General features: G+C 43.9%; 1 protein-coding gene across 3 annotated transcripts in view; it reads left to right on the top strand.

Moving 5' to 3' along the window:
- Positions 1-26,319, top strand: part of GRB10 (growth factor receptor-bound protein 10) — a 189,863-nt gene that overhangs the window by 19,818 nt on the left and 143,726 nt on the right. The window contains exon 2 of one of the 3 annotated variants that reach the window (XM_011947528.1): positions 4,269-4,438. The gene's annotated coding sequence lies outside the window, so the exon portion shown is untranslated. Of the gene's footprint in view, positions 1-4,243; positions 4,439-26,319 lie in introns of those variants that run through there. The other 2 variants (XM_011947529.1, XM_011947530.1) reach the window with 2 other exon arrangements.

Consider the following 26,319-nt stretch of genomic DNA (forward strand, 5'->3'; position numbering starts at 1 on the left):
GGCTTGCCTAAAATATGCATACCTATGTATGTAAGCTATTGTGAGTGTGGTCTTTTCTGTAGGTTTTCTGGTCAGTCGCTGTTCTGTGCATGTGTCCTCCGCTGCCTCTCTCCACTCTGCTGGCCTTTGGCTAGTTTTGGAGCAGTGTGCTGCCTCTTTCAGGTAGGCAGCCTCTGGCCTCCCTGTGCTTCTGGCCTGCATGGCCGTAGGGGGAAGCACACTCTCTGGCTAACCCATCTTTGTACTTGCTCGGCTAGTGGCTCCTGGAGGCCCCGCACTAAGGATTATTGGGCCTGTTGGTCCAGCTAGAACCTGAAATTGAGACCCAGGTGGAATCTGGGCCTGTTTACACATTTGGCTAAGTTTTGTTGGTTTCACTGATGGTGGCAGTTCAGAAGCTGCTCCTGGGGTGTCTGTGCTCTGCCCCCTGGCCATTCACTGTCTCTATGGCCCTCTCCTGGTGTCTGCTGGTGGACAGGTTAGTGAGGGAAGAAGGGCCTTCCTAGGATTGGGCCAGATGAATGGGTCTCTGGCAGCTGAGTTGCTGCTGAGCCTTTCTGTATGTTTAGTGATTTGAAAGTACAGCCGCTCTTCTATTCCACAGCTTGTGCATCTGTGGGTTCCACATCCTTGGATTCAACTAACCATGGATAAAAATATTCACCCCCCCAAACAATCAAATAGAACAGTAAAACAAATAATTCAAATCAAAACAATACAGCATAAAAGCTATTTACATAGCATTTACGTAGTGTCAGGTATTGTAATTAATCTGGAAATGTTTTAAAGTGAATGGAAGTGTGTAGGTCATATCCAAATACTACGCCATTTTATAACAGGGACTGGAGCATCCTCTGATGGATTTTGGTGTTTCTGGGGTCCTGGAACCGGTCCGCCATAGGTGCCGAGGGATGATATTGGCAACGAGGTGGGATGGTTTCTGTTTTTGCTTCCATCTGCTGCCCGCTTCTGTGGGCCTCCTGTTCTATCATCTTTACCAGGAAAGGAGCTGTGGCTGCTGGATTTGCATTACTGAATGAAGATGCCAGAACATACACCTGATAAAAGTGGTGTGAAGTTTGGCTTTTATTTTTTTGAGGCAGAGTCTCACTCTCTCACCCAGGCTGGAGTGCATTGGTGTGATCTCAGCTCATTACAGCTTTTACTTCCTGGGCTCAAGTGATCCTCTCACCTCAGCCTCCTGAGTAGCTGGGACTACAGGCACCCACCACCACACCCAGCTAATTTTTTTAAAAAGGTTTTTATTTGTAGGAACAGTGTCACACTATATTGCCATAACTGGTCTCGAACTCCTGAGCTCAAGGAGTCCTCTAGCCTTGGCTTCCCAAATTGTTGGGATTACAGGCCTGAGCCACTGTGCCCGGCCTGTATTTCATAGTTAATTGTTGTTTCAGCTTTAAGCTGTCCACAGGTCCTGGCAATAGCATTCTGACATTTTATAATTACTTTTTAGAAATGTTCCTTTTAATTCCATTATATTTGCATATTTCTCAATTTGTCTTCATAAGCACCCTCTTACTCTGGGAAAACACAGTCGTCTTTAAGTCTCTGATATCAGTACAATATGGAGCTTAATTTTTTTTTTTTTTTTTTTTTTTAGCTAAAAGTATTCTGTCCCCTTCTGAGAAGGCCTAGACTTCACTCCGGAGCTCTGTGGCTGAACAGGCTGAACACCCCCGTCATGAAAGTTAGGATTTGTTGAGTGTCTAAATAGTCACTGTTATTACTCTAAATATTTAGTGTGAGAAAGCTAGACAGAAGGAAAACTTTATATTAGCTCAGGAATTTTTGGAAGATATCAAAGATACTAAACAGAAATCAAAAGGCCCTTTGTTTCTGGGATATTTTGAAAGTAAGTTAAGACATTATTTGTTTTTCCCCAGGTTAATATATTCTTGAAGATCTCAAGTTTAAGTTGTATCTAACGGGAAACTGCTTAAGAAATCTCTCCTGACTGATAGGGAAATAGCTGAGTGAGCCCTTTAGACTCTGTAACTTCTGTCCAGTGGTGCGGGTCAGCGTGTGAAGCGTGCTGGTCTACTCTCGGGTGTTGGTGGTCTGGGTGTCGGTGCCAGGTGAGGCCACTGTAAACAGAGCCGAGAGGTTGTGTTTGCAGCAGGCTTTCCCCTGTGTGTTGATGGGCGAGCACTGAGGTTATTGAGGAGGTATTGTATCTTACTAACTCTTCAGTTTATCAGGTTCAGAGATCATGTTGTCTTTATTTTGTCAAGTGTAGAGACTAACATCAACTTCCTAGAAAGTGGACAAAAATGGATGAAGTGGTGATGGGTTTGATAAGACAAGTATATTTCACTTTACCTCAATGATGTATTTAATTTATCGTGTCCATGAGAAAAAGCAAACCTTTCAAGCACATGTCTTACGTTTGAAGCCACATGCCTGAAGATGCATTAGGAAGTGGTCCTGGGCATTTGAATCAGAACTGAGGAAAAGATTAGGCTCTAGAGATGGGACACACATCAGGATATGAGAATTAGGGGTGATTCATATGCTGTTGTGACAGTGACCCTAAGTCCATTTCCCAGTGTTCCCATTGCCATGTTACAGACCCTTATACCTGTTTGACCATGCACCTTTTTTTCTTATCTTGTAGTCATTAAGTTACTAGAACTTAGAAATATTCTAGTCGACACAGTCATCTTGATACTTTCCAAACTTCCAAATTCTTTAAAAGGGTTAAAGCAGATACCCTTAATAAAATGCTTTTGCATAGGCAGGTGATGTTCAACTTTGTTCAGTCTCATAATCGTGTATCACATATCTCCCCTTTTGGTCCTAAAAAGACCAGCATCCCCTGTAAACATTGGCAAGCTTCATAGCTTGCAGGTGGCTGGTGTGTTTCACACCTGAAAATGGGAGGATTATTTGGCGTGTTGTAGTTAATGATGACTATACATTTGTTTAACATTTGCTATACGTTGGACCCTGTCCTAAGCCTTTACATGCATTAGCTCATTTAATCCTAATAAAAGCTCCGTGAGAGAGATACTATTTTCATACTGATTTTATAGCTGGGAACACTGAGCCCCAATGACTCAATAATTTGCCCAGACATCAGCTGCTAAGGGGTGGCATCTGGAGATGAACCAAGACTCTCTGGAACCTGGATTCTTAGCAAGCATGTTCTATAGGACCTGCTTTAAAAAACAGCCATTTGATGACTATAGTTGTGCACTAGTCTTCTTATTTCTGGGCCCAGGACTTCTTGATGTTAGGTAAGAGGCAGGAGCAGGTTTCATTTTCATCATTATTTAACAATTAGGAAAATATAGCTTCTGACTCCTTCATGGAGGGATCCGTTGAGAGCACCCACGTTGTAGGCAGGGGACCTCCTCCAGCACAACAGCAATAGGAGGCTCCTGGATGGCACCCTTGCTGCATACCAGCCACACTGCTAAGTCATTCTCTGTGTGTTTCATTTAAACGTGTTGAAATCCAGTGGCATTCCAATGTAGGGTATTAAAATCCTCAGTGAGGTGGGTTTCATCCCCATGCTCTGCAGTGGGACCAGAGCCTGGGAAGACCAATGAGTTGCCCAGGTCACTACAAAGTCTCCTCCGGCAGGGGTTTGAATTGGTCTCCACCCTCTTCTCCACACCTGGAACACACCTGTGAACTGAGAGCTCCGTGCCTTGAGCTCTCAGTTCATAGGACTTGAATGATGAATCAAAGATCAGAGCCAGAATTGGAACCCCAGGTCTGCCTGCTCTGCACCCCTCTCGTGGAACACATGTGCACCATGCAGAGTGCCCAGCAGGGTCTCTGCTGAGAACAGTAGCAGGCACTGTGGGCTGGGACCGGGTCTGACATGGAGGCAGGTCCCTGCTGGGTAGACTGAAGGGTTGTAGCCTGGGAGGACCCTGACCTGGGCCCGAAGTGAATTCTAGGGAACTTTGCCTTGCTAGAGGGCAAAGGTCTGTGTGCTTTGTACCCCTCCTGCCTTGGAGGCAGCGTGCTTTGGAGACATAGAGATGTGTGGGCAGTGAGCGGAGAGCCCAGGGCATCTTCCCTCTCTCCTCTGTCTCTGGGCATCACGTGGCAACTGGAAACCTACATCTTATAGAGTCACGTCCTTGTTTTGTTTTTCAGAACACTGTTTTAAATGATCTTCTTGGAAAAAAATATTCTTTCGTGTCTGTTTTAAAAGTTTTATTCCTGGGCTCAGAATATAAGTTCATTTGTGTAAATTCTATGGAAGTTCAGTGATGGCCCCTTTGACTTTCCAGCTTTGGCGCCGACCACGATGCTGAGCAGGAAGCAGCAGCTGCAGGCCCAGTGACTGGTGGCTCGGTGACCAGCAGCCCAGTGACCGGCAGCCAGCTCCTCACCTGGGTCCTCTCAGTGAAGCCAGGGTGGCTGCCCCAGCAGACAGTGCTACGGAGCCAACTCCTGACAGGTAAGCCCTGTACGTGACACTAGTCACTAACACCTTTCTTTGCAGGAGAGTCGCCTCTTCAGTATTGATTAAGGTGATCAGTGAATGCGTGTCACTGTAGGTGGAGGCCTGATACTAGAACCTTTATTCCAGGGTTCCCAAAGGGAGTCTCCCATCTCTGTCCTCTCTCTCTCTCTCCTCCTTGACTTGGCTCTGCCTGGGAACACCGGGCTGAGTCGGGTAGGGATGGGAGGGCCTGGGCTGCAGCAGAGCCAGGCTGTGCAGACTCTCCTTGCGGGCATGCCTCTGGGCCTCACTGGTCTCCCTCTGCCCTTCCATGCGGTGGGGGTAACGCTGCCTGCCTCCCGGGTCACTCTGGGCGCCCCTCGTGAGCCTCAGGAGTTGGTAGCTGTTGTTCTGAAGGTGGGCTAGAACACAGTGTGGGAAGGTCTTGACCCATGCCTTGTTGCTGATGCGTGTGTTAGTGTGCCCCTGCCTCAGTCAGCACTGAGATTGGGGACCCTGTAACTAACAGAGGCCCGGGGCAGTGTTGGCGCCCTTGCGTTCCCTCAGCATGTCAGCCTCAGGTGGCCCTTTCTGGGAATGGACCTTCTCTTTGTCCTGGTTGGCCCTGTGTATGGGATTCTTATAGCGCCGTTGGCAGGTCCGAGATGGTAGCTGCAGATGCAGGCAGGAAGCTGAGGCCAGAACGGCTTCAGCACGCAGACCTGCCGGAGCCTTTGCCTGCAGAGGGGAGGATGCTGTTAGCTCGGGCTTCCCCGCAGTATCCCGCAGACTGGCTGGCTACACAGCAGAAGCTTGTTTTCTTCCAGTTCTGGAGGCTGGAAGTCTGAGGTCAAGGTGACAGCTGAGTTGATTCCTCCTGAGGCCTCTCTCCTGGGCTTGCAGATGGCTGTCTTCTCGTGGCGTCCTCACCTGCTCTTCCCTCTGGACCTGTCTGTGTCCTGTAAGGACACCAGTTGTATTGGATTAGGGCCCACCTTTGTGACCTGGTTTTAACTTAGTGACCTCTGTAAAGACTCTGTCTCCAAATACAGTCACATTCTGAAGTGCTGGGGGTTAGGGCTTAACACAGGAATGTTTGAGAACACAGTTCAGCCCAGGTCAAAGGCCTGAAGGGAGGCTGGGGGACCTGGGTCCTGCCGGTCACCTTCCCTCATATCCACACCCTTGGTAGGAAGTTTCTGGGCTGTCTTTTCCCAAATGTCTGCCTTGTGTTAGCTTTGTGTTAGATGCTGAATGACATTTTACACATCCCCTTCTAAATTCAAAAGGTGCTCATGTGGACATTTTCCTTCTTCTCACCAGATAGCTCACACTGCCGTTGCTTTTTATCTGAGAGTCTGTGCCCCTGCATAGAGTGGGTCCTGGCGCCAGTGAGGAGGGGGAGCTGGAGCCTCCTGCAGCTCCTGCCCTGGTCATGCGTGAACTGTGACCTCCCCCAGCATCCACTGCCTTGCCGGGTAAGTGGGCTGTGCTGTTGGGATGGACTGTCTTTTGTAAAACAGGTCCTTTGCCCTCCTCCTCACAGCGTAGGTAAGTGAAGGTAGCAGACCTCCCTATCTCAGAATGGATCAGAGAAAAAGCCACCTCTTTGTGACCGGTGGTAGCTCTACAGACCCTTCCATGCCTGAGACCCAGAGCAGGGCTCTAGGGCAGCTGGGGCCCTCATCTTGCCTCTTGCTCATTGCAGATGATGTGCAGTGCCTGAACCATCAGGCAGGTGTGTGAGCTTCAGGAAGGCGGCCCTGCGATGCTGCGTCAGGGTATGCCATGCTCACAGGCAGGTGGTTGCCCTCCTCGCACCCTCCTGCCCCTTTGTGCATTGCCCAAGATCCTTCATTGGTGACGTAGATTTGTTCTGAGTGATGCTCAGATTCCTCGAGATTTGGTACAAGTTTTCTTTCTGGCAAGGCTTTACAGTGATGAAGAGACATATCTGAAAATGGCAAAAAGCCATCTCTCAGCAGCCCCAGCGCCCACTTCCTGGATCACCTGACAGCCTTGCGCTTCCTGCCTTTTCTTACTGGCCATGTCATTCAAAGGGAACTCTCCTTCCCAGCCTCTCCATTCCAATTGCCTAATTAGGGACTGCTAGGCATGAACATGGCATTGAAACAAAACTTCGTTTCCCACTTAGTCTTTGTGTTTTTGGCTTGAAATCTGATGATCACTGGCAGCTTATGGAGCAGGTCCACCTGTGTGGTGGCTCCACTCGGTGGGGTGCCTCCTCCATCCTCCAGGAGGGAGACGCTGAGTCTGTGGCCATCTGTGGCCCCATTTGACAAGTTTGAGTCCCTCGAGGGGTCAGCAGGTATTGAATGAGGCATGGCCTTCCAGGGAGTGCTCTGGGAAGTAGTTTCCAACTAAGCCATGAAACCTTTCCTTGACTTGGGACTCTCAGATGGGCTCCCTCGTGTCCATCAAGTGAATGAGTGAACGTGCGCACCCATTTGGTACCTGGCACTGTCCAAGTGCTGGGGCAACGTGGTCACAAGATGGCCCCAGCTCCTGCCTACAAGGAATGTATTTCTGGTAGAAAGATATCCTATTAAGAACTCACGTTTTGCTTGATCTAACAGTTGAAGCCCAATCCCCTGGGGTTCCAGAAAGATGCTACAAAACAAAATAATAGAGTCTGAGAAGAACTAGTTATTGTCAGAGTAGACTTCAGTTTGCAGAGTGTCTAGATGAAGGCACCCAGGCCTGGATGTGATGGGGCCTGAGGTGGGAATCACAGACCCTGTAGTGACGGCCTTGGCACTAGACTTGGGAGAATCAGCTGGGCCCTCAGGGCACCCCTCCCACCACTCTTCACTGCTCACTGCCTCTAAAAGCCAGCCCTGTTTGTTTTGGGGTCAAGGAGGGAGAAGCAGAAATATGCAAATGGTCCTAATGGTCTCAGTGTCTGTTCATTAGCTCTTGGGCCCAAAGAGACCTCCGAGTATTTCCCTCATTCCTGTGATTCCTGGGGGACCATAGCTTAGCTTTCCTCTGTCCCCATTTTTGGTTACTTGTCTTGTTCTCATGGGAGAAGTTTTAAGGGTTTCCTGGGGTTCAAAGCATCACATCCCCACACTCAGTGTGCATGCAGCGGCTTCTGCCTTGCGGGGTTCGGCCTCAAGGAAGGAGCTCTGCCTCCTGCTCACAGCCCTTGGAGACCGGCCCAGCTGTGATGGTACAGCTCTTGCTGGGCTCTTACTCACACAGGAGGGCAACTCTCATGGCCCTGCTTACCCTTGGGATGCAGTCAGGGGAGGGCTCATTATCATGACACCAATCTACCTTAGCGACATAGAGCTTGGCTAAGGGTAGAGACCATTTCTCTGCCCAGATGCTCCGATGCATGGTTCTTTCCCATTTATAGGAGAGTTTGAACTAAAAAACTTTCAGAAACTAACCAAGAATGGTATGCCTTTCACCTTTCTCTTTCCAAGGGCAGGAAACTTCTACAGTTGTGCCACACAACCATTTTGCTCCTCAAGGTCCCATAGCTTTTCCCGAAGGAAAGTTCTTTCAGAAACTCTTATGTACCTTGATGTTGCCTCAGCCTTCCTTTTTTGACATCCTCTCAACTTTTGGCTTCTGTAACTTGAGCCTCCCTGGTTCTATTTATCCTTTTCTATTTTTGTAACCCCTTATTTTTCCTCCCAATAACTTTGCTTCACTGTCCTCCGCATAGAAGAGCCCTCTCGCATTCTTCTGTGGAGTTCTTATTGTCTTGTTTCTGCCTCACTTGGGGCACTTAACCTGCACACTCTGACTCTGTGGTTTTGTATGAACTTCTCCTCACTGGATTGCGCCGGGAAGCTTGGGTCAGGTGTCATTCATGCCCCTTGGCATCCTTGATCAACCAGCGAGATATCTCAACAGTTTATTTAAGTAAAGTGTCTTTAAACGGAAACACATAAAACGAGGTTACGTATTGATTGGTTGTTGAAAATGTGATCAGCTCATAGAAACCTAACTCTGTATTTCCCCTAGGGCCAAAGACTCACCATTCAGTAATTCAGTGTTTGAGGTGACTTTAAAGCCCTTAACTGTACCACAAATAAGGAGAATCACTCCACTTGTTCTTGGTCACACCAAATTCCTGGTCACACCAAATTCCTTGATATCCTCCTGCCCCCAAATTGTTTTCATTCTTTTTTTTAACCAGCTCCATTTAGATATAATACATTGAGCAGAATAAACTGCACATATTTAAAATGTGCAAATGGATGCATTTTGACATATGTGAAACCATCATCAAGTAACCAAGGTAATGAAAATGTTCATCACTTCCCACACTTCCCGGTGCCCCTTTGCAGTTCTTCTTTCCCACCCTTTCACTGATCTGTTTTCTCTCAGTATAGATTGCTTGCATTTCCTAGAGTGTTGCATAAAGGAATCAATTTATTTTATCTGGCCTCTGGCTATTTATTTTGAGATTCGTCTATCAATAGTTCACTCCTTTTTAATGCTGAGTAGTGTTCCATTGTATAGATGCATCCCAGTTGGCTCATTCATCCACTTCTTGACGGACATTTGGCTTGTTTCCAGGGTTTTGCTGTTTCAGACACAGCTTCTGTAGATTGCTTTCTCTCTGTATCTGAACCTCTTTCTAGGCCTCTAGGAAAGCGGTGTCCTTCCTTTTTTCTTTCTTTCTGGATTGGATTTCTTCCTGCTGAGGTCCTGGGCATCTGGTTTGGACATGGCTGTGGGTCTGCCTGGAGTCTGAGCTCTGGCCTGATACAGAGGGGTAGGAGTGGTGAGGAGGGCAGTGTCCAAGGCAAGCCAAGGCCGGGGCGTGGCGCCTGTCTCGTAGGTCAGCGAGCTCTCAGTCCCCGTGGGTCACTGCCTTCATTAATTCTTGATGAGTCTGATTTGCAGGCTTGGGGGCCAAGCAAGCCACTGTGGACCCTCAGAGTGTACCCTTATTTGTTGACTCCATTCTCGTCATAGGTGGGTAGAGATGATTCCTGGGAGAGCTGTCCTCAGACAGCCCAGGCTGTGATTTGGAAGGGCCCATCCATCCTTCTGACCAGTGGTGAGTTATTTTGGGACCCAGGAGATGAGTGCAGGCTTGATGCTGAGACCTAGGGTAATTTGTTGCCCAGAGTGTCGGCTATCTTTGCTCTCCTTCTAAAGTGGCTGGCATAATTAGATTGGAGACTTGCGTATCTTTTGTGATGTACAAACTTGTCTCTTCTGGTATTGGCAACAGGCTGTTTGACTTCACAGATGGGAGTGGGCGTGGGAAACCTAAGCGTGATACTCATCTATGTGGTTCTCTCTGCGGTTGGTTAGAATGGTGGGACTGCGTTCCCTAGCACTTCTACTTGTCTTGCCCTAAGAGAGACTCTCGGCAGGCTCATCATGTGCTGTGATCATTGGAGCTTCTGTTGAACATTATTGCCCTGAAATGGAGGGAGAATGGCAGCCGTTGGATATCTCTTCCGTGTGCGCACCTGCTTAGGTGGAAGACAAGAAACGGTACAGGAAAGCCCCTTTCATTTTATTTATTTTGGTCTTTGTCCAGCATTTGAAGTTAACTCAGCTTTTCAGAAAGGTTTTATATATGAGTGGTGAGAGCAGAGTCGACCAAGATGTTGCTTATGGTCATCCTTGAAATTTATGATTAAAAAAAGAAGGTAAAATTTACAAAGAACTTGCTGCCTTGGCAGCTCCCAAGAGAATTCAATTCCTGAGGTTGAGAGGGAGCTGGTTTTAGGGTGTTTTCCCACGGAGAGCTGCCGGAGGGCTTCTCTGTGCTTCTGTAGACAATCTGCAGGCCAGACATTCCAACTGTCTTCATGAAATAGGTTCTCCTTTTTTCTTTGCCCCCACCCGAGAGAGTGGGGCCAGCCTGGCAGCAATCTCACCAAGGGAGTAGCAGGATCAACAGGCTGTTACAGTCTGTCCTAAGTTGAAAAGAAGATTAATTTTTTTTAAGTTACAGTTTCAATTAAAGGAAGATGGAGGAATGTAATAACATGTGATGAGATTTATGATAAGAAGTACAAACTCTGCTTGAATACCTACATTTAAAGCATTTCATGCTTTCAGAAGTAATAGAGCTATGGGCCTGAAGACGGGATGGAGGAGAGAAGAGGGTAACATTTCAAAGGTGCCCTCTCTTTGTACTATTAATGGTTATTTTGATGGATTACTTCGTAGACCAACGAGCTGATGACTAGGGGTCCAGAGTGGGCATGATTGATGTAGATGATTGCATTAGATGATGATTACCTAGTTATTGCAGTGTTTAGAACCAATGGAAGAAAAATGCTTTGAAAGTGACAAATTCTGCAAATTATACAAAGTTTCTAAGAAAAACTCCTGGAGATGATTTATAGAAGCTCTGGTGATATAGGATGAGTGTGGCCAGAGTAGAAAAAAACCAGTAGAAAAAAAATCTGTTTTTATCAAAGCAAAATGATTTAAAATTCTATTTCATAATTATACATTAAAGAATTTTATAACAATCTAAATTTTGGCCAGGCATGGTGACTCATGCCTGTAGTCCCAGCACTTTGGGAGGCCGAGGTGGGTGGATCACCTGAGGTCAGGTGTTTGAGATCAGCCTGGCCAACGTGATGAAACCCTGTTTCTACTAAAAATTCAAAAATTAGCTGGGCGTGGTGGTGAGTGCCTATAATCCCAGCTACTCTGGAGGCTGAGGCAGGAGAATCGCTTGAACCTGGGAGGTGGAGGTTGCAGTTAGCCAAGATCGCACCACTGCTCTCCAGCCTGGATGACAGAGTGAAACTCCATCTCAAAAAAAAAAAAAAAAAATCATTTTATATAAAATTGACTAATGTGTTTGTAAACATCTAGACTATTTGAGTTTGACAAATTTTGGCATCCTGTAGATTGTAGAGTCTAGACCCATTCCACCCTTTTATAGGTGAGAGAACAAGAGTTTTTATTTAATATGTCTGTTAATGTAGCACCTCTTTGTAAAGTAGAGGTTCTGATTTCTTATGGCCTTTTGGAAACAAATGTCCTGGTAGCTTTTCCCTGTTTTGAGGATTAGAGGAGTTACATTTTGCACATGTGGGTCTCCCTGTCTCCATGAAACTTGATTGTTTTACTTCAGAGGCTTTGTGGTCAAGATGGACATCATTGGCCTTTACCCCAACTGGTCTCTATTCCCGGGGCACTATGGGGTCCAAAGGCCTCAGTCCCCACCACAGCAGCTAAACACTGGGGTTGCTTACATTCCTGAGCCCCAGGCTCCTCCTCAGCGACACTGTTAGGAAGAATGAGAAGGAAAATGGAAGTCAGTGCTTAGCTGAGAACCTGGCCCGTCATAAATGTTACACAAAGCCTTGTTTTTACCCCCGACCCCATCCTTGGTACCCTGATTTTCTCTGCATTCTCCCAGCCTGTTCTGTGTGCCTTCGCCTCTGGTTTTGTTATGCCGTTTCTCCTACCTCCTTTCTCCACTCCTAATTTCCACCACTGTCCCGAGCTCAACTCTCACATCTGCTGTGATGCCCTCCCTGGCTGTTGTGCCCACTCGTGTCCATCTGCGTGGTACTTGACCTGCAGCAGGCAGGGTGCAGGCAGGTGTGCACTATCTGATGTCCACCTCTAACACCAGCACATGGCTGCTCCGTCATGGGCCGTGGGGCCTCCTCCAGGGTGCTAGGCAGAGAGGAGGAAAACCGGTACCTAGGGCTCTCTTAATTAATCCGAATCCACAGGACCCCGTTAAAGGTGGGGGACGGGTGAGTGATTACATTCAGTTGTTAGAGCAGATCTACTCCCTCCCCATCCTGAAATAACAGTGTCACCAGCATCAGCAGGCGGGGATGAGAACAATCCTGCCCTCTGGAATTTTCCACCTGCATGCATGCGTCCTGCCTTCTAGAATTTACCACCTTCACGCATGTGTCCTGCCTTCTGTGATTTCCTACCTGCATCCATGCTTCCTGCCTTCTGGAATCCCACCTGTGCATGCGTCCTGCCTTCTAGAATTTCCCACCTGCGCACATGCATCCTGCCCATTCATCATCTCCCACACCTTTCCCATCTCAGTGCCTGGAGATGCCCTCCTTCTACTTGCCCAGGCCAGAGGTCTCCACTTCGCTTTTCTTCCATGCCTCCCACCTGCTAGATTCAGAATGCACCGCTTCTCCCATGAGCATCCACCAGGGTCTAGGTGCAGAATTCTGCTAACTGGTTTCTCAGCTTCTCTCCTCCCAGGCAGCCTATTTTCAGCAGAGAAGCTGGGGTCCCATGGAGCTGCCCTGCTGCATGCTTGCATGCCATTTCTCAGCATTGGAGCAGAGCCCTCACAGTGAGTGTGGTGGGTGCCTGCCCAGTCAGCTCTGGGGGTGAAATGGAGAAGGAGGGTGGAGGGAGAAAAATCCCAAAGGGTTGGAGAGAGGGTAAAACCATCTTTGAAAATGCTTCACCCCACTTTTCCTCTTGAGAGCTGTCTTGCTAGATTAAAGGCTCAAAGAAGTACTGGAAGAAAGGAAAACGTTTGACTTCATAGAAAACCTGAACTTGGCCGGGCGCGGTGGCTCAAGCCTGTAATCCCAGCACTTTGGGAGGCCGAGACGGGCGGATCACGAGGTCAGGAGATCGAGACCATCCTGGCTAACACGGTGAAACCCCGTCTCTGCTAAAAAAAATACAAAAAACTAGCCGGGCGAGGTGGCGGCGCCTGTAGTCCCAGCTACTCCGGAGGCTGAGGCAGGAGAATGGCGTGAACCCGGGAGGCGGAGCTTGCAGTGAGCTGAGATCTGGCCACAGCACTCCACCCTGGGTGACAGAGCGAGACTCCGCCTCAAAAAAAAAAAAAGAAAACCTGAACTTGTTTGACTGTAAGAGCCTTCTGGTTTATGGATTTGGAGGGAACGGTGGGGACCGGCTGTGCTTTGCGGGTTTCCTCCTCAAAAGCAGGAATCCCAGCCCCAGGCCAAGTTCAACTACTGTGTCTGGGCTCGTGGCTCAGGGATGAGTCGCGTGTCTCTCCTTAGCCTGGCTTCCTCATTGTAGTACCCACCAACAGGGACCGTGAGGATGAGAGTGAGAAGAGACCATGAGGGAAAGTCTTAATGCTTCAAATAAGTTTCGAGAGAATTTTGCTGCAGAAACTGGGGCTTTGGAGAGACTGCTGATTTGAGGGGTGGGAGGCAGTGGGTTTCAAACATGCTTTGTCAACACTTGCAGAGGGATGCAGAGAGAGAAAAGGCTAGAGCTAGAGGAGGACATGGTTAAGAGAAATGTCCCTTTGCTCCCTCCCTTCCTTCCCTCCTGAAGTGGAAATGCACAGAAATGTTCATGGGCCCAAGGGAGGGAGGACATGGGCAGGAAGAGGTCATGAATGGAGGCGAGAGCACAGAATGGCTCACGCAGGGACAGGCCAGGGGAGCCTTGGGGACTGGAGGCCCGGAGAGCAGAGACTGGGTGGTGTGCGGGCCCTGAAGTGATATGGGTGTTCTGCAGGAAGGGGTTTGGGGATGCTGCACTGGAAAGGGTGGGGGCGGGAGGTTTAGGGCAGTAGACAGAAAGCCTCTTTGTGGAGAAAGTGAGTAGCTGAGGGTGAATGAAGATTTGCAGCACAGCAGGGAGGGTCTGCAGGTAGTGTTTTTGGTGATTGCCATTATCTTCTTTGGTGCTACTGAGAAAAGGCCCTCACAGGAGTCCACACAGTTCCTAGGTCTGGCAGTGTCACCAGAGGGTGCCCTCTCCACCCTTGTTTCATTAGAGTCCCAGTCTTAGATATAACAGAAAATAGATCGCCCCTCGGTTTACAGGGTTCTGTTCTGAAAGACCCATCATAAGACACAAATGTCGTAAGTTGAAAATGCATTCAGCGCTGGCAACGCAGTAGATGGTGCCTGATTTAATGATGGTTTGACTCTTTTAATTTTAATTTTAATTTTTTCATCGAATAATGGTTTGTGTTTTTGGCTTTTTGATGGTGCAGAATCGACAAGCCTTCAGTAGAAACTATAACCCAGTGGTAAGTTGTAAGGAGATTCTCAACTAAAAATGGGGTTACATCCTCATCAACCTATCATAAAGATGAAAAATCCTGGGTTGAACCATTGTCAAGTTGGGAACCATCTGTACAGCTTATCTCTTCCTTGGAAGAAACCAGGCTCCCTCTGGAACTTGTATGGTTTCACACTGCCACGTTCCACTCTCAGCGACACCCAGGACAGCGTCCTTACAGCTGAGATACTGGACTCTGGGGCCTGATTGGGAAGAGAGCGAATCACAGGCCTTGTTCAAGATTTGCCAAAAGAATGAGGTTAAGATCTGATGCCACTATCTTCAGTATTTCCTGATTTAGCCAGAGAGCTTACCTTAGCATCTAGAAAGTGTGATTAACTACTTTAGCGTCTAGAAAGTGTGATTAATTTGTTGAGGCCTTTAAAAAGTTTTCTTTAGGTGAAAAGACGTCTTCTATGAGTTATTTGGGTTTTATTATAGGGAAAAGTGGTTTACCATCTAGTGTTGATTGGAATGACTTTGGAGCGCATTTAGTTTATAAAGTGTTTAAATCCAAGGGCTGTTTTATAGAGCATCTTTTATTTTTCGGATAAAGTTCTAGCTGTTTTCCCAACAGTTGTGAAATTCAGTATTTTTAGGTAGCAAAGACACATCTGAGTGGTTTTGCTTTTCCTTCCTATTGGCTTTATCTATTCCCAAAGGAAGACGGTGCTTCCGGACCAGTGGGGGATGTAGTTGGTAATGTGTTGTCATGGTAATCGTTCCCCTCTTTGTCTTAATTGATTTGGTCTGTTAATTTTTGTTTCTCTTTTTATAGTTTAAATGTACAAAGATCTATTCCTTGGAAGACAGCCAAAGGTGTTCAGTAATTTGTAAGAATTTGTAAAACTCAAGTATCAAGGATTCCAAAGGTAGAAACAGATCTTTAATAAATTTAGAAAAATATTAATATATCAGAGAAAAATAAGTTCTTTTAAAAGGAACTCAATTTTAAATCTACATTTACGTAATATGCATTGCAAATTTAAAATTACAGTTGACCCTTGAGCAACATGGATTTGAACTGTGTGAGTCTATTTATATGTGGAGTTTTTTCCAGTAATTACTAGAAAATTTTTTGGAGATTTGCAACAGTTTGAAAAATCTTACAGCATAGCCTAGAAATACCAAAAAAAATTAAGAAAAGGCTATGTCATGAATGCATAAAATATATGTAGAAGACTCGGCTGTCACTGTAAAATATATACAAGTCCGTTATAAAAAGTTAAAGTTTGTCAAAACTTACACAAACACAGACCGTACATGGAGCCATTTGTTGACAGAAATGTGAAAAAAACCATGAAGGTGCAGTGTGAAATCGTCACTGCATAGAATTAACTGTAGTACATGCTGCACTTAATTTCATAGTCATGAAATAATTACTGTGCTACTGTGATAATTCCACTGTTGCTGTGAGCTCAAATGTTGCAAGTATACACTTAAAATGCCATGTGATGCTAATCATCTCCATGTGAGAAGCTCCCTTCCCAGTAAATTGCTCATTGCATTAAAAAGTGACCTCTCGTCAGTCTTGTGTATTTTTCATGTTTAATGCAATACCGTAAACTTTGAATAAAACAGGGGACCCATACTAGTGAAGCTGGAAGTGCTCCCAAAGAGCTTACTTTATTCTAAGAATACAGTATATAATACATATATGACATACAAAATGTGTGTTAATGACTTCATGTTATTGATAAAGCTTCTGGTCAGCAGTAGGTCATTAATAGGTAAGTTTTTGGGGAGTAAAATCGTATACATGAACTTTTAACTGCATGGGGTGTTGGTGCTCCAACTCTTACCTTGTTCAGTGCTCAGCTGTGTAATGTTTATTCTTCTCTCCCCATCCTTCTCCACAGCAATTTTCTCGGGGTGCGTAAAGATAGGATGCTTTGATCTCTGTAGCACCTGATACTGCTCCCTCCCTGCTGTCCTTTTCTTTGACTCCAGCCTTCTGGCCTGTGATGGTTCCATGTGGTTTCTTTTCTTTTCCATGAGGTCCTGTGGTCGTGGTGTTGCAGCGCCTGCGTCCTAATCTGTACGATTGAGGCAGTACTCTGACCTGTTCCACAGTGTATCTAGACTTCTTTGCGCACGTGAGTTCCCCTTCTCTTCGTACGCCTACCACAGAGCAGGGGTATCCACTCTCGGTGAATGCGGCTTGAGAAGGCTGCATGTGGGGGTGGCCTTCATCACCCCTCCTCTTTTCAAGGCTAAAAGACTGGTGTTTTCCTCTGGTGAGGCTTTTAGGGTGGAGGGATTCGAGGACCTTCTGCCTGTGGATAGCCTAGGCTCTTTTCTGTGGTTACCTTTGCTCAGGTTTTCTCTTGACTTTCTGGGTCTCAAATCATTTGGATCACTGCATTAACAGTCCTGCCCTGGGCCTTCGTGTCTGTGTGTGGACCACAGCACGGCAAAAGGGAAGACCTTCTCTCAGATACCGGTGCTAGTGGTGAGGGTGCCTAGAAGTGAAAATTAGTTTCTGGTGTCGGCCTCTCCTGGTTCTCCTGAGTAGGATCTCGCTGTTGGGGTTCTGTGCTGTCCTTCAGGACTGGGACTCTGGATTTGCGGAGAGCAGATCTCAATATTAACTATGCAGCTGTGCAGCAGGAGTGACTGCTGGCCAAGTTACCTGGATTCTTTCTCGTCGGTTGAGTGGGGATGGTGCTAGTGTCTCTGCACAGGTTTGTTGAAGGGACTTGATGCTTCCCACAAATGACAGTAGGGATGTGGCCACCGTAAAGTGGCACTGTGCTTAGCAGAGCTGCATGCTCTGACCCACACTTACATTTCTTTTTTTTTTTTTTTTCAGAAATGCCATTAAAACTTTAATTTCATTTTTATATGATGGGATGCCAGCACAATATACAGACACACATACATACATACTTCTGCTCTCTGATAAAGAGGCATTATAAAGATCAGAAGACTTGTTAATTTATGTGGTTAGCAAAGTACTTACAAGTGTTTAGAAAGGGCCATGTCAAACAAGTAACAATTATGATAGTCACAAAATATTTTTAAAACTTCTGGCTAAGCATTAGAGCTTTTTTTTTTTCTGACCCCTCATTTTTATTTTTATTTATTTATTTTTTTAATAGTTATAATATTTTTTATTTGCCAGTTTTAAGTTTCTTTTTTTTTATTTTATTTTTATTTTATTATTATACTTTAAGTTCTAGGGTACATGTGCATAACATGCAGGTTTGTTACATATGTATACTTGTGCCATGTTGGTGTGCTGCACCCATCAACTCGTCAGCACCCATCAATTTGTCATTTATATCAGGTATAACTCCCAATGCAATCCCTCCCCCCTCCCCCTCCATGATAGGCCCCGATGTGTGATGTTCCCCTTCCCGAGTACAAGTGATGTCATTGTTCAATTCCCACCTATGAGTGAGAACATGCGGTGTTTGGTTTTCTGTTCTTGTGATAGTTTGCTAAGAATGATGGTTTCCAGCTGCATCCACGTTCCTACCATTTCAAAGCCATTGAAACAGATTCAAGATCATGTATTGTTTTAAAAAATCTACTCTTTTTTGTCGGGAGGCTGACCAGACTACTGAAGTGGAAGGTACTGTAGATGCTTGAATAGAATATGCCACACAAGTCTTTTTCAAACTGCTGAGAATAAAAAATCAAAGGTCATCCTCATACCTAGGGTCACATATAGACCCTTGTACCTAATAGTGTGCAGTTGGAAGCAATGAGGTCACACTTTGCTTCAGATAATTAAAATAGCTCTTGAATCTGTGCCTTCTCCCCCTTCTGCCATCAATGCATTGTGGAAGAAAAGCAGAAATTGGTGTTCTAAAAGGCCTTCTTCGTATTTGCATAGACCAAAAACCCAAGATTTTTTTTTTTTTTTTTTAAGACAGGAAGCAGAACAGGCACAGCTTTTAGTTAGGGATCTAGTACTTAGGATTCAGTTAGGGCATTTTGAGGAACCAAGTATAGTTTTTTACTTCAAGCAGCGTAGTAGCAGCAGGTTCCCCCTTCCCAGCCCCCAGGAAGTGGGATATGATTCTTCAAAGCGTTACTCAATTTTTTCCCAATATTTTCCCCCTGCAAACATCATAGAAATGAACAGTAATTTAAAGAAAAGAGATGAGTCGTGGTGCTTATCTTTGGAAACACCTGAGGAGCTTATAACAGTATTGCCCCCCACCCCTCCCCATCCTGAGATTTATTTTCCTTGGTCTGGGATGCAGCCTGGGCATGCGGAGTCTTCCCCTCTCCCCCCTAGTGATGTAATGTGCAGTCCAGTAGTTGGGACTAGGTCAGCAGTAGAATCACCCAGGGACTTGCGGAAACACATGTTATGGGACCCCACCCCTTCCACTGAGTTTCTGGTTTAGTAGATCAGGGTCTGGGCTCCAGAATTTGTGTGTTAACAAGCCCCCGGGTGATGCCCATGCTGTATGTCCAGGGACCATCATTTGGGAATCATTTGAAAACCCTAGGACTGGTGATGGGACTGGTGGGACATTGAGTCCCGTCACCAGCCTTTGGGCCTTCATCTCAGCACTTCATTTTCCCGTTGTGATCAGTGGGAATGGATGCTGTGTGTGTGTGTTTACACATAGACAAATACATAAAAAGCCCTGAGCCAAATGCCTGCTACTAACTGGTGCTTCAGAATCTTTCTTTCCTTCCCTTGACAAATTATGGTCATTGATTTGTCCTTCCATCCAAGTCCATTCACTTTCTTTATATTGGTAGCTGGGTGGAGTTTGGGTTTTACTCAATTTCATCTTCACTGTTTATATTTTAAGTGTTTTTACTTTAGTTGGTTCTGATTTGGGTATGTACTTTTTTTTGTAAAAGTTAACATTTCAGTAATGTTCAAAATTTGTGTCTTTACTGGTGCGCATACAATTACTGTATGATTAAAAATCATTGTATTTCATTGTTCAAAATTTTGTATGTTTTTCTTGACTATACATTTAAGAGATTTGTTGTTTATTATATTTCTTGGATTTTAATAAATTTTGTCATGCTTTGCTTTCCGATTTGTTTTTGACTGTATTTCCCTCTTTCTGGTTCAAGATGAATGGGTTGGTGTTCATTTATTTTGTCTTTATAAAAGATGCAAGTGTCTCGTGGTATGAGTTTTTCTTCTTTTATTTCTCTTGCTTCACTTTATTTGTCTTGACACATGGGGGTGTGCATTGTCCTAATTGTCTAGGACTGTATTGTATCTTTATTTCCTCCTTGAACCATTTATTTAGGCCAGAGCTTGTTTTTAATTTTCAAGTGCCTTAGTTTTTTTTTTTTTTTTTAACACATGTTACCAATTTCTGGTTTTCTTGTATTTGGCTGTAGCATGGATCCCCTTGGCACACTGGCCTACGGTCCCTGTCTCAGTGCTGGACATTTGGAGTCCTGTCTGTAGCTGCATGCAGGCTGGGAGGAGGCAGTGTGTAACAGGTTTTTCACTGGGGCCGTGTGTTCTGTAACTCCAGAGAGCTTTGCACTTTTGTAAAATGCACTACTTTTTTTTGTGGTTTAGTATTTTTAAAAAATAATAATTTTTACAAATGTTTATAAATATTTGCAAATGCCTGTTTTTCATAAATATCAATTAATGCCTTCTCATTACCCATTATTTCAATTTTATTTCTATGTCCTATATAGTAAACCTGTGTGTTTATTATATAGGACATCTGCAACAACTAGTTTTCCTCGTTTTCTCCTTGAGAGTCTCATAGTTTTTGTTTTTCATGTAAGCTTTTTATCGAAGTGTAAACTTTTTATTAAACTTGCTTCTGATTTTAGATCTATGTATTTTGATATTTTGCTGTTTGGAGGATAAAGGCCTACTACTGTTTTTATTCATTATCAATTATGCTTTTATCAGTGCTTTTTAATATTTGGATTATTATTTCTTTGCCTCAGGTGACACTGGGCTATCATTGCTACCATTGCTTTTATTTTGTTTGCATTGTGTTTGGTTTTTATATCTGCCCATTCTGTCTTTTTCTTTTCTAGCTCCCTTTTTTAAAGCTTTTCTATTTGCCCTGGGTATTTTTTTTTTTTTCATCAGAATAGTTTTGACTATTATTTTGAAAAGGAGAATTGGATGACATTTACTGCTATGTCTTCTCTCTTCTGTTGCAAATTGTTTGGGTTTTGAATGAAGGTGTCTTCATCTATTTTCTCTTTGATGTTTAAAGAATTATTAGTTTCTTTTTATGTTTTTATTATGGCTTAGAATGTAAATATTGTTTTCCATTGTACATGTGATTATTTTAATATACCATGAATGTTACTCAATTATATTTTTCTTAATAAAGAGTAGGATCCTCTGGCTTTTATGGAAGGTATAGCTTTTAAAAAAAAACTCTACGATGATTTAAGATTCAAAATGTCTTTCTAAAATTTTAAATTTTAAATTGAATTTTATTATTTAACTTGATCATCATTAATTATACAACTTACCCTTATTAGTCAGCAAATCTTTCTTGGGTCCCTCTTACTATGTACTGTTCTGGGTATAGCAGGGAACAAGACTGAGTTCTTGAACAACATGGGGTCTGTGACTGTCTCAAAAGTGAAGCTGTGAGGAAGTAGTTGTTGCCATGGAGAAGATACACCAGGGCGATGAGCTAGAATGGTATTGCCACTTGAATGGGTCAGGTGTGGCAGACGTGACTGTCATCTGACTGTCTTGCAAATGGGGGCCAGCATTCTGGGGGAGAGAGGAGAAAGTCTGAAACACAGGTTCAATGTAGATTTCCTAAGGAATGCAGTAGAATGTTCTAGTAGTGTTAAATGCGCATTTTGGATTTGTGGCTAAATAACAAAAGAAAGGATTCGTGTGGCGCAGTCACATGACTTTCCCTCCAGCCTCATGCAGTTCCCGGGCTGGCTAGGTTCCTTTAAGCAGATGAGCTGTGTTTTCTAAGAGAGGGAGTCACAGGAAGAGTTGGCATAAGAGCTGTGGTGTTTGCTGGAAACGTTTCTGGCTCTCCTGAGCCAGGGAGGAGAGGAGTGAGGACTGAGGGGTGAAGAGAGAATAGAAAGGGCAAGGCCAGTGCGCCAGCCTCTCTGTGCCCTGGGCAGCACTTGGGTGTGAAGAGGCAGGCGTGGGAGGGGACGTGAGGGAGCGGGCCCTCCAACTGAAGTTGGTGACCCCGATGTTGACCACAAGCCCAAACACAGCCCTGCCCTGTTTTCAAACTGTGGGTTTCAACCTGTTATCAGGTCTGGAAATCAAGTTAGTAGGTCATGAAAAGCGTTTTTAATAAATACAATAGAACAGAAAAGGGAATATGAGAGTGGGTTGTATGGGTTCTTAGCATGCACTTAGCACGTTGCCATGTGTGATAAGCCACGTGCCACGCGGGATAGACAGGGTGAGCATGGATTGGTCACGGATGTGTCATTTGGTCACCTGCTTACTGGCATTGCGTTAGAAGATGTCCATTTGACTGTCTTTTCAGATGGGAGGGTAAACGCTCTACGGTTTAAATCAACGTAAACATAATTTGCAATTAACTGTGAGGGTGAGGGCTTAAGAGTATCATCTACAGTCTTCCAGACTGTAGAATTCAGTTAGGAACACCCAATGTACTTTTCAGAGAAAGTGTTCTTGGGTGCAACATTTTTCAAGTTTATGACAATTGTATCGTTTTAATTTAACTAGTACAAGTTGCCCAAACGTGGAAAAACAGAAAACAACCCATATAATCAGAAAAACAAAGACCTTCAACTTCAGCTGCTGGATCCAGAAGTGTAAATATTGGCATTGTTAAGAAAAATGTTGACTTTAGAATGAGTAAACTTTTGACTCTGCCTGAACGATTTTTCTGAACTATAGTCTAATAAAGAAGTTTAAGCTTTATCATGAAGATTATTTAAATTTTCATTAATTAAAATAAACAGATTTTAATACATTATTTATAATAGTAATCTTGCAAAGGAGGGTTTAACCTTCAACATTAAAAGGACAATGTGAAACTAACACAGCAAGCCAAACTTATTAGTAGGCCCTTTTAATCAAGGGAAGCAAAAAGACAACAGATATTGACATAATTTCTTAATCATCTGACAACAGTTAATGAGAAAGTCATTAGTTATTATAGACATAAAGCTGCTATCTACTGGCTTATAAAACTATTCCTCGTTATCCATGAATATGAATCACATATTTTGATAAATCAGCTGATGATTTAGAATCTGAACTCTTTATAATACCACAGTAGATTATGCAGTTGTATAACTGTAGGATGTTCAGAAGTGAGCTTTTTATCTGGGCATGGTGGTGAACTCCTCTAGTTCCATAAGTCCCAGCTGCCTGGGAGTCTAAGGATTGCTTGAACCCATGAATTTGCAGCTGCAGTGAGCTTTGATCACACCACTGTTCACCAGCCTGAGTGACAGAGGGAGACCGTGTCCCTTAACATTCCAGGTATGTATATACCACATTTTGTTTGTCTATTGATGAATTATCCATTAATTCAGTAGACACTTGGGTTGCTTCCACTTTTTGGCTATTGTGAATAATGCTGCTATGAACATGGGTGTAGAAGTACCTGAGCCTCTGCTTTTGATTAGTTCGTATTATATGCTTAGAAGTGGAGTTGCTATTATATGCTTAGAAGTGGATCATATGTTAATTCTATGTTTAATATTTTTGAGGAATCACCATATTATTTTCAACCACAGCAACACTGTTTTGCATTCCTACCAGCAGTGCTCAAGGGTTCCAGTTTCTCCACATCCTCACCAATACTTGTGGTTATTATTTTTTATATCAGTCATCCTAATGGGTGTCAGGTGGTATCTTGTTGCAGTTCTGATTTGCATTTCCGCAATGACTGGTGATGTTGAGGACCTTTTCATGTGCTTTATAGCCATTTGTATATCTTCTTTGGAGAAATGTCTATTCAAGCCCTTTATGCCGGTTTAAATTAGGTTGCTTATGGTTTTTGTTGTTGAGTTGTAGGCATTCTTTATTGTAGTTGTCTGTTTTCTTTTTTTTTTTTTTTTTGAGATCGAATTTTGCTCTTGTCGCCCAGGCTGGAGTACAATGGCGTAATCTCGGCTCACTGCAACCTCCGCCTCTGGGTTCAAGCGATTCTCCTGCTTCAGCCTCCTGAGTAGCTGGGATTACAGGTGCCCGCCTCCATGCCTGGCTAATTTTTATATATTTAGTAGAGATGGGGTTTCACCATGTTGGCCAGGCTGGTCTTGAACTCCTGACCTCAGGTGATCCACCTGCCTCGGCCTCCCAAAGAGTTGGGATTACAGCTGTGAGCCACCACCCCCGGCCTAGTCTGTTCTTATATTGCTATAAAGAATTACCTGAGACTAGGTAACTTATAAAGAAGAGGGTTTAATTGACTCACAGTTCCACAGGCTGTACAGGAAGCATGGCTGAGGAGGCCTCAGGGAACTTAGACTCATGGTGGAAGGGGAAGGAGGCTCATCTTACGTGGCTGGAGCAGGAGAAAGAGTGAAGAGGGAGGTACTATACACTTTTTTAAACAGTCAGATCCCATGAGAACGTTATCATGAGATAGCACTAGGGGGATGGCGTTAACGCCATTAAAAACGACCCCCGTGATCCAGTCACCTCCCATCAGGCCCCATCTCCAATGCTGGGGACTACAGTTCAACATGAGATTTGGGTGGGGACAGAGCCAAACCATATCATTTATATATTCTGGGTTTTAATCCCTTATCAGATAAATGCTTTCTAAGTATTTTTTCCCATTCTATGTGTCATCTTTACAGTCTTTTGATAGCGTCCTTTGATGCACAAACATTTTGAATTTTGGTGAAGCCCAGTTTATTTTTCTTTTGCCTGCACCTTTGGTGTCATATCTGAAAAATCATTGTCATATTTAATGTCTTCAAGATTTTTCCCTGTTTTTACTTCTAAGAGTTTTATAGTTTTAGCTCTTACGTTTAGGTCTTTCATACATTTTGAGTTACTTTTTGCTTATGGTGTAAGTTTAGAGTCCAGCTTCATTTTGTTGCATGCTGATACCCAATTTTCATAGGATTGTTTAAAAAAATTTTGTTATTTTATTTTATTTGAAACAGTCTCACTGTTGCCCTGACTGGAGTGTAGTGGTGTTACCACAGCTCACTGCCTCCTCAATCCCTGGGCTTAATTGATCCTCCTGCCTGAGCCTCCCAATTAGCTGGGACTACAGTGCACATGACCATACCTGGCTAATTTTTTTAGAGGCAGTGTTTCACCATGTTGTTCAGGCTGTTCTCAAACTCCTGGGCTCAAGCAGTCCACCTGTCTCTGCCTCCCAAAGTGTGGGGATTACAGGCGTGAGCCACCACAGTCAGCCTCCAGAACCATTCATTTGTTGAAAAGACTGTCTTTTCCTCAGCAAACGGTCTTGGCATCCTTATTGAAAATCAGTTGATCATATATGTGAAAATTTATTTCTGGGCTCTCTGTTTTATTCCTTTGGTGTATGTTAGTTCTTATGTTACTACCAGACTGTTTTGATCACTGTAGCCTGGTAGTAAGTTTTTTTGTTATTGTTGTTTGTTTTGTTTTGTGAGATGAAGTCTGGCTCTGTTGCCCAGGTTGGAGTACAGTGGCGCAATCTCTGGCTCACTGCAACCTCCACCTCCCAGGTTCAAGCAATTCTCCTGCCTCAGGCTCCCAGGTAGCCAGGATTACAGGCGTATACCACCACATGTGGCTTATTTTTGTAGTTTTAGTAGAGATGAGGTTTCACCATGTTGGCCAGGCTGATTTCGAACTCTTGACCTCAAGTGATCCACCCACTTGGGTCTCCCAAGTGCTAGGTTTACAGGCATGAGCCACCATGCCCAGCCGTTAGTAAGTTTTGAAATCAGGAAGTGTAAGTTCTCTGTGTTGTTCTTTTTCAAGATTGTTTTGGCTGTTCAGGTCCCTTGAGAAGCCATATGAATTTTAGGATGGCTTTTTCTTTTGTTTTTTTGTTCTTTCTCTTCCAGTTTTTTTTTTTCCCCCTGTAGTTTACTCAAAAGGCAAACAAATCTTTGTCACAATATTATATAAAAATCTTTTTCAAAAGAGAAAACTAAATTTCATATTTGTATTAGTGCATCTTTAATGCTAAAGCTACTTTTTAATAAAATTTTATAAATCTATCTAGTTTTAATTAGATTTTATTAGTTTTAATTAGTTTGACCATAAGGTAGGATTTTCATAAACTTTTTAGAGCCCTTTACAATTTTTCACTGAATAGCAGATCAATTTTTTTAAGGAAACCCTGTTATTCAGACACATGGGCCCATATTCTGGCCCTGCATCTGTGTGCTTTCATTTTAATGTTCAACCTACAGAAAAACCTAAACTATCCCCTTTAGGTCTTAGCCAACTTGCTCACAGAACTTTACAGGATCAGCCCTTCACAAACCCTCAGCTCTGTTTCTGCAAAAAAATGCCAGTAGGATATTGATACAGATTGCATTGAATCTGTAGATTGCTTTAGGTAGTATTTCATCTTAACAATATTAGTTCCTCCGACACAACATGTCTTACCATTTATTTATGTCTTTATTCTTTTAGCAATGTTTTAATTTTCAGTGTACAAGTAGTACACCTCTTTGATTACATGCATTTCTAAGTATTTTGTTATTTTTGATGCTATTGTAAATGGAATTATTTTCTTAAGTATCTCTTGGATTGTTCTTAATTTATAAACACAAATGGTTTTTCGTGTTCACTTTGTATCCTGTACCTTTTTGTTGAACTTATTTACTAGCTCTGATAGTTTTTTATTATGGAATATTTATGGGTTTTTTATTTTTTATTTTTTATTATCATTATACTTTAAGTTCTAGGGTACATGTGCATAACGTGCAGGTTTGTTACATATGTATACTTGTGCCATGTTGGTGTGCTGCACCCATCAACTCGT

This window comes from Colobus angolensis, unplaced genomic scaffold (genome assembly GCF_000951035.1).
Source record: "Colobus angolensis palliatus isolate OR3802 unplaced genomic scaffold, Cang.pa_1.0 Scaffold268, whole genome shotgun sequence".
NCBI lineage: Eukaryota > Metazoa > Chordata > Mammalia > Primates > Cercopithecidae > Colobus > Colobus angolensis.